This window comes from Hemiscyllium ocellatum, unplaced genomic scaffold (genome assembly GCF_020745735.1).
Source record: "Hemiscyllium ocellatum isolate sHemOce1 unplaced genomic scaffold, sHemOce1.pat.X.cur. scaffold_1098_pat_ctg1, whole genome shotgun sequence".
Taxonomy (NCBI): domain Eukaryota; kingdom Metazoa; phylum Chordata; class Chondrichthyes; order Orectolobiformes; family Hemiscylliidae; genus Hemiscyllium; species Hemiscyllium ocellatum.
The window spans coordinates 1-9,176 of NW_026867675.1; the positions used below are offsets into that span (position 1 = coordinate 1).

General features: G+C 45.4%; 1 long non-coding RNA gene across 1 annotated transcript; it reads right to left on the reverse strand.

Moving 5' to 3' along the window:
• Positions 1 to 2,873: 2,873 nt before the first annotated feature.
• Positions 2,874 to 7,331, reverse strand: LOC132809353 (uncharacterized). The gene is made up of 3 exons (XR_009642270.1): positions 7,267 to 7,331; positions 6,112 to 6,219; positions 2,874 to 2,974 (listed from the first exon to the last, which is right to left on the reverse strand). It is a non-coding gene; the product is annotated as an uncharacterized LOC132809353 (long non-coding RNA).
• Between the last annotated feature and the right edge of the window lie 1,845 nt (positions 7,332 to 9,176).

Here is a 9,176-nt window from a genome sequence, read left to right on the forward strand (position 1 = left end):
AGAGGGGAATGCATCTTAATTTATTAAGATCAAAGAAACAGACCTTCGGTCCAATTCGTCCGTGCCAACAAAGAATCCTAAACTAATGGATTCCCATTTACCATCTATTGGCCTGTATCCATCAAAACCCTTCCTATTCATGTACCCAATTGGAAGCCTTTTAAATGTTGTTTTTTTATCAGCCTCCACTACTTCATCTGGTAGCTCCTCCTCCCATACACACCCCACACTCAGCTTGAAAACGTTGCCACTTAGATCCCTTTTAATCTTTGCCCTCTCAACTTAAACCCGGGTGCTCTAGTTTTGGGCCCACCTAACCTGAGGAAATAGGACCCTGGCTGCTCACCTTATCCACGCCCCTCGTGATTTTATAAATCTCCATGGAGACACCTCTCAGTCTTTGACTCTCCAGAGAAAATAGCCCCAGCCTATTCAGCCTCTCCCTGTCGCCCAAATCCTCCAATCCTGGCAACGTTTTTGTGAATCTTGTCCAAACCTTTTCAAGTTTCACAACATCCTTCCCAGAACAGGGAAATTCAAACTGAAAACAGAATTCCAGAAGTGGCTTAATCAATGTCCTGTCCAGCCACAATATGACATCCAAGCTTCTGTATTCATTGACCAATAACGGAGACCGTTAATGGAGTCCCATTTGCCAGCGGTTCACCCTTATCCCTCTAAATCCTCCCTCTTCATGTGCCCAATCAGATGCCTGATTCCAAGAACAGGAATATTGGAACTGAAAACAGAATTCCAGAAGACCTATAATCAGTGCCCTGTCCAGCCACAATATGACATCACAACAGCTGCATTCAATGCATTGACCAATAACGGGGAGCGTACCAAACGCTGCATTCACTATCCCGCCTCGCTCCGACTCTACTTTCAAGGAACTATGAACCTGCACTCCAAGGTCCCTTTGTTCAGCAACGCTCCCCAGGACTTTACCATTAAATGTATAAGTCCTGCCCTGATTTGCCTTTCCAAAATACAACAGCTCACATTTATCTAAATTGAACTCCGTCGGCCATTCGTTGCTCCAATGGCCCATCTGATCAAGATCCAGTTGTATTCTGAACTGACCTTCATCACTGTCCTCTACATCTCCAATTTTGGTGTCTTCTGTAAACCTACTGACCATACCTCATGTATTCACATCCAAGTCATTATTTAAGGACCCAATATCCATCCTTGCAGCACACTGCTGCTCACAGGCCTCTAGTCCGCAAAACAACCCTCCAGTTTTGTAATGGCTTGCTCTCCCTGCATTCCATGTGATCTAACCCTGCTAACCAGTCTGCTTTGTGGAACCATGTTGAATGTCCATATAAACAACATTCACCGCCTGGCTTAATCAATTTTCTTTGTTACTTCAAAACACTCACTCAAGTTAGTGAGACACAATTGTGCATGTACAAAGCCACATTGACTCTCCCTGATCATTCCTTACCTTTCCAAATAGATGGATATCCTGTCCCTCAGAATCCCTTCCAACAACTTGCCTGCCTGACTTCAGGCTCACTGCTCTCTTGTTCCATGGTCTTTCCTTACCACCTTTTTAAAATAATGGCACCTCACCTGTCACTATCAACGATACAAATATCTCAGGAGAGGCCCAACAATCACTTCCCTAGATTTCCAGAAAGTTCCAGGATACACCTGATCAGGTTCCATGGCTTTATCCACCTTGATGCGATTTAAGACATCCAGTCCCACCTCCTCTGTAACATGGACACTTTTCAAGTTATCACTGTTTATTTCTCCAAACTCTCGAGCTTCCATATACTTCTCCAGTAAAAATGACGTGAAATATTTGCATATCTTTCGCACCTCCTTTGGTTCCATAGACAGCCTTGTTGACCTTTAAGCGGTCCTATTCTCTGGTCCAGTTAATCTTTTGTCTGTGATATATTTATTTAATCTCTTTGGATTCTACTCCAGGACATCCCAGAAAGGCCTACTTCAAGGACCGTAATTTTCCACTGACTTGATCAACACATTCCCTCCACTTCCTGCACCTCTGCCTTTACCCCACCCCTCCAGCCACAATAAAGAATATAACCCTGCAGTCTTCACCTTCCACCCCACTAATCTCCAGATACAGCACATTAACCTCCACCACCAGAGACATATTTCCCTCCCCAACCCTATCTGTGTTCCGCAGAGACCATTCCCTCTGCACCTCCCTTGTTAGGTCCACACCCTCCCACCAACCCACGCTCCACACCCTTGACCCTCCCTTACCGCCACGGGAGATGTAAAACATGCGGCCACACCTCCCTCTGACCTCTATTCAAGACCCCAAAAGGCTCTTTTCACATCAGGCAGAGATTGCCTGCACATCCCAAAACCTCATATACTGCATCTGGACACTATGGGAAATTTAACATGGTTCATCCAACTAACCTACACATCTTTGGACTGTGGGAGCAAACTGGAACACCCAAAGGAAATCCTCACAGAAACTGGGGGAGAATGTGCCAACTCCAACACAGACAGTTGCCCGAGGCTGGAATCAAACCCAGGTCCCGGTGCTGAGGAAGCAGCACTAACCACTGAGCCACAATACTGTGGGATCTTTGGTGCTGATGTGCTGCCCCACTGATACCTCAGTCACTCACCCTGCCTCATTTCCTAAGAGGCAGTGATGATGGAGTGAAATTATCGCTAGACAGTTAATCCAGAGACCCAGATAACGTTCTGGGGACCTGGGTTTGAATCCCATCACGGCAGATTTTGGAACGTGAATTCAATAAATATCTGAAAAAATAATCTAGTGACAAGGAATCATTGTCAATTGTTGGAAAAAAACCAATGTTGCTCACTCATGACCTTTAAGGAAGGAAAATGCCATCCTTACCTGGTCCGGTCTGGTCTGCATGGGACTCGAGACCTAGAGCAACGTGGTTGACTCTTAACTGCCCACTGGGTAAACGCAGCAATAAATGCTGGCCGAGCCAGTGACAGCCTCATCCTGTGAATGAATAAAGAAAACAGGTCAGGTTTTGTTCCTTCTCTAGTAGGTACATCCTACAAACTCAATCAGAAATGTTCACGTACACACTGAACAAATACCTTTCCATCCAAGGCCTTAACACTACAGCACTCCGAGGCCATGTTGGTAAAGTTAAAACCCCTTATCATTGCAACTATATTTTTACAGATAACTGAGGTCTCCTGGTAAAATTGTGTCTCAATTCCCCGCTGACTATTGGGAGAGAGTCTATAACACAATCCCAGTAAGATGGTCATCCCTTTCTTATTTCTCAGTACCACCCAAATAACTTGCCTGGATGTACTCCCAGGAATATCCTCCCGAAGCCCAGCCATAATGTTATTCCTAATCAAAAACACCTCTCCCCCTGCTCTGTTGCCCCCTTGCTATAGCATCTATACCCTGGAACATTAAGCTGCTAGTCCTACCCATCCCTGAGTGCTGCCTCTGTAATTGCTGTAATATCCCAGTGCCATGTTCAAAACCATACCCTGAGCCCACCTGCCTGACCTGTCAGGTCTCTTGCACTGAAATAAATGCAGTGTAACTGGCCCGTCCCACCTCATTCTGTAGCTTGCTCTTGCCTGCCTTGACAGTCTGATCTGGTGAACAGTACCAGCCTCAGACTCACTCTTTTCTCACTATCTCTTTAGGATTACCCTGACTCCCTCACTGGTTTAATGCCTCCCGAGTGGCACTAGCAAATCTCCCTGCTCCTCAGGACCCCATGCTTTCCCCTTCCTATTCCATTGGTACCAATGTACAATGTCCTCCCACTGGTTATTTTCCCTTTGAGAATATTCTGCTCCCTCTGTGAGACATCCTTGACACTGACACCAGGGCAGCACCACCCCATTCTGATCTCTCACTGTCAGCTGCAGAAACAGCAGACTGTGCCCCTGACTAGCGACTCCCCCATCAATATCGATCGTGTGGAACTGGATACACCTCACATTATGTTAGAAGCCAGTCTCAGTACCAGTAACTTGGCTGTCAGTGCTACATTCCCCTGAAAGTCTATTACCACCTACATTTTCCAAAACAGTACACTTGTCTGAGATTGGGATAGCCGCAGGAGACTCATGCAGTACCTACCTACCCCTCCTAGCTTTCCTAGAGGTAACCCATCTACCTGACTGTATCTGCAGTATCATGCATTCCTGACAATGCCACCTAACATACCCCCCAGGGTCCTGTCAATTCCTCACTACCTTTAATCACTCCTCCACCAATCCATGCGTTCCAATAGGATTTGCAATCACACTTTCTGCAGACATAATCATCAGGATCATTGAAACTCTCCCTAATCTCCCACATCCGACAGGAACAGCACGCCACTCTACAACAGGCCATCTCTCCGCCTTCACAACCTACAGACCAAGACAAAGGCACAGCGTAACTGCTCGAAAAATACTGCCCGAGAATAACTTAATGCTTACGTTTTATATCTTAAACATTTAATCAAGAGACCCAAAGACATTAAAAAGAAATCCTCACCTGACTCACGATTGTAGATTTAATAAAATAAAACCGACTAAGATTGATGTTTGAAGAGACTGAAACTCACTGAGCTGATCCCCGGCTCTGAGTACTTCCAAGGGTGAGGTCTCTCTGTGGGCAGCTGGGAAATGTCACTGTTTCTCTTCTCTGCCCACTCCATTAACTTCACAGCAAGTCAGCTCAGAGAGGTCACTGCTTGGTTTTATTCACTGGGGGTCCCCTTTGCTGCCCAGACCAGTATTTATTGGCCACCTTCACTTGTCTTGGAGAAAGTGGTGGTTAACGCCTCCCTGAAATGCTGCAGTCCATGTACACCACAGTGATGTTTGGACAACAATCCCCTCTGGCCCCACAACCCTCCCTGTCTCTGTGATCCCCCTCCGGCTTCACAACCCTCCCTGTCTCTGTAATCCCCCTCCGGCTTCACCACCCTCCCTGTCTCTGTAATCCCTCTCTGGCTTCATACATGTCGGGACATTAGATTTTTATTTGGATTCATTTTTGTTTGGTGAACCCCAAACAAAAGTGAAATATTTCACCCCCAAACAAATTTCTGTTGATTGACCCTTTGGAGAGGCTGACACGTGGACATTGCAGTATTTTATCTCACATTGTACACGTAGAATGATGGAACTCTCTTTTAAACATTGCTAAAAAGGGAGGCAATGGCTTAATGGTATTCCTGCAAGATGAGTGACATGTGCAATGTTCCAAGAATTCGGGTTAGAATCCCAACATGGCAGCATCGGCATCCAATACAATCCCAAATGAAAAGGCGAATGATGACCATGAAACTATTGCCGATTGTTAGAAAGCCCATCTGGTTCACTCATGTCCTGTCGGGAAGGAAATGGTCATCCTCACCTGGTCTGGCCTACATGTGACTCCAGACCCACAGCAATGTGGCCAGCTCTCAACTGCCCTCAGGAAAATACTTTAAAAACTGTTAACAAATACTCCGCAGGTTTCACTTAAAAACTGGCTGTTCACATTAGGACCATGTGAATTTCTGAACGGCCTGAACTAAAACGGAGTTTTAGTTTCATCTTCTCCCTGTCTCACATCAGTCTGTTTACACCCAACTCCAAAACACTCTCACTGAGCCAAGCAGCCCTCACAGTACAGCCCTGTCATTTTCACTGTCTGCTCACCCCTACACTGCCCTCAGCCTCCTGTACTGTTCCAATGCATCTCAATGGGAGCTCAGGGACAGCATCTTATCTTTTGATTCAGCCCTTTGTAACCCCAGAGTCAACATGGACCTCAGCAGTTTCTGAATGAACAGACAGTTGTCAGAAGCTGGAACATTCCACTTGAAAAGGTACTAGAATTTGAGTCCAAAGGACTTTTAATGGGAAGTTTGCAGTTAATTGAAAATATGACGCTTACAGCTTAACATCATGAAGTGGGTGATTGGGTCTAAATCTGAGAGTTCTTACAAAGCGACGAGGTGTAATTTGGATAAATCTGTGCTCCCTCTCAGGCCAATATCTCCTTCCTCAGCTGCAGGGCCAGAACAGAGCACACACCCAAAGGGTGATCCAACCACGAATTTGTACATCTTTCTGCTAAACAAAAATATTGGAGATATTTTCCCACAAACAGAACTGACAAACCTTTCTCCGTCCACAGTCAAATGCAAATGATATTCAGATCCCGATGACTCCATTGACTGTAAAAACTTGCTTTTGAGTTCCTAGCCTCAATTATTCTGATTTAATATCCTATGAAACAAATTCACAAAACAAAACTCACAGTCAGTGCAGGTAGAATATAAAGACATACTTTTCTCTTGGTATGTGCTTGATGTGTAAATGCCTCTCTTCAAATCACACACCCCCCATCCTTGGAAGAGGACATGTCCATGCCCCTCACTGTACCTTGCCCCCAATAAAGATGGAGCCCATGTCCCAGGACCTATCACCGCCTGAGGGCCGCAGCCATTTTCCCATCTGCTGCAAACGCGGGAAAGAGTTTCTAATTCAGACTTACCGCACAGAGTGTAATTAAAACTTCCCAGTCTAAAGTGACTCATTATCTCCCTGTCTCCGAGGCCACTCTCCCCTTCCCTGTTTGCCTGTCCCACACTCACCAACGGCCGAGTCACGTGACACTGCACAGGCGGTGTTATTGGTGACGTGTCATCCCACTGGCCACGCCCCTCATTCACTCCCATTGTTTGGATGACCATCTTTATCACTTGGTCCACCAGTCCCACCACCTTTTCCTATTGGTCCAAAGCTGCCATCAATCAGCTGGACCCCATTGTGAGGTCAGTGGTGGGATCCTCCCCTGCCTGAATCAAACCGGAAGGTGGATGGATGGTGTCAATCAGGAACAACAAGCAGGAGGTGCTGGGAAAGCTCAGCAGGTCTGGCAGCATCTGGGAACAGGAATCTGTCCAGTGGCCCTTCCTCAGGACCGATGGGAGCTGGGAACATTAGAATCCTGAGTGTGGAAACAGGCTATTCGGCCCAAAAAGTCCACAGCGTCCCTCCGAATGGTATCCCACCCAGACCCATTCCCCTACCCTATTACTGTATATTCCTCCTGACTAATGCACCTAACCTACACATCCCTGAGCATTTGGGAAATTTAGCTTGGCCAATTCAACTAACCTGCAGATCTTCGTACTGCAGGAGATAGGGGTTAGAGAGTAAATAATAGGCAGGGACAGGACCCAGAGAGAGACCGGAACATTTGGAAAGACAAAGGAGTGGATTATGACCTGGCTGGGAGGGTGCATAGCTGTTAATGGAGGGGACGGGAACCTGTGTCTGGCAGCATCTCAGCGGACGTGGCGGAAATGGCAGCTGATGATCTACGTTCTGCTGCAAAAAACAGACCCTGAGCTTCCAGCTGCCTGTCACTTTAACACACGAGCCTGTGTGGAATGAAGTTCCAGAGAAAGTGGTAGCTGTGAATACAATTACAATATTTAAAAGACATTCAGATACGTACATAAATAGGAAATATTTGGATGGATGTGGACTAAGCGGAGGCAGATACAATTAGTTCAGTTTGGAATTATGTTTGGCATGGACTGGTTGGATCACAGGGCCTGTTTCCTTGCTGTATAACATTATGACTAATCCTCACTAACTCTAAACTCCGCCATTCACAAATCTCCTGATCACTGTCACCTCATCCAGCTTCACAACTCTTCCTTATTTATATAATTCCTCACCAGCCACAGAATGCTCCCTATTGATATGGTTAATGTAATTTCTGCAGTTTCATGCATTCACACACACACACACACACACCTCACACATAACCCACACACATACACACACCTACACACACACACATACACATACACACACACACACTCACTGTACTAAAACTGAGGTTTAATGAATAGAAGCTAAATTATGAAACTAATGATTGACTAGGCCATAATGAAGCATGAACTAGAAGTTACCTCTGTAAAGCCAGGAACATGGTAACCTTGGGCAAGAAACCAAGGAATGCTTCGATTAGACACAGAGGGCAAAATACAATGAAAGCTCTGTTCATGACATACACAAAAATCAACAAATGTTATAACTAATAGAACATGAAGATAAAATAATATAACATTTTAATTAAAGAAATTGGCAGAGAAAAGCGTGAAATGCTTTAACCAATGGAATTGTCATTAATGATTTTTAATGTAAGAAAAATCCATAGCGTGAGATGTTTAAACCAATGAAATTATCACCAATGTATTTGAATGGAAAAATAATGTATAAGTATTAGTGCTGTAAAATCTCCCGTTGCGACTTCCGAAGTCCCTTTTGGAACTCGCCCAATCTTCGAAGATTGAATAAACATCTGTTGCTCTGTTTGTGTGTGTCTCGCAGTATTTCGATTTGCCACGGGAAAAGTGATAGCCGGTGGGGATAAGGGCTGATACCAGTCAACTTGGAGTTCGCCTTTTTGAACTTAACCTTGCGGACAGTCTCCCTTGACACAAGGGTTAAAGGACAGTCCGCGGTTGGCAGAGTCCGGAGGCAGGACCCGGTTGTTCCGAATCAGATCCCTAGAGTTAGAATAGTTAGCCAAGTGTCAGGAACTATTCTCCGGAGATTCAGAAAGCCTAGACAGAATTCACTTATAACACTATCTCATGTCCTCCAGTTTCTCAAATCTCTGCGATATGTGCCTTTCTTGAGTTCCAGCCTTGAGGATGTCCTCATTCACTCCGATTGGTTGGAGGACAAACTGGTATGATCTGGTCCTCCAGTACTGCCCTCTGCCCCCTATAGGGCTGTGCTGACATCAAGCATTCGGGGCCCATTGTGAGGGGAGTGGTGGGATCCTCCCTCTCTCTGCCCTCGAACGAGCTTCAACATTCACAGTCAATGGGCAGTGTCACAGAGCACAGGGGTTGGGGGCTAGTTAGCCCATTGGGGCTGTACTCTCTCCCTCTGGAGATGCTGCAAATCTGTTCCAATTCCCTTCCCATTTGCCCATAGCCCCCCAAATCTTCCCTTAAAAAGTAAAATTCCAAATCTGTTTATGAATAACTGCTGAGTCTGTGTCCAGCTGCCATCCAGACTGTTCCAGATGCTCAGAACTTACTGAATAAAATAATGTTCACATATTATTTACCAATTACCTGAAAATAGTCACTAAAATTGTGACATTGTTAACAATTCCCCTCTCTCTGCAAATTAAAATATCCCAGAAACAAATC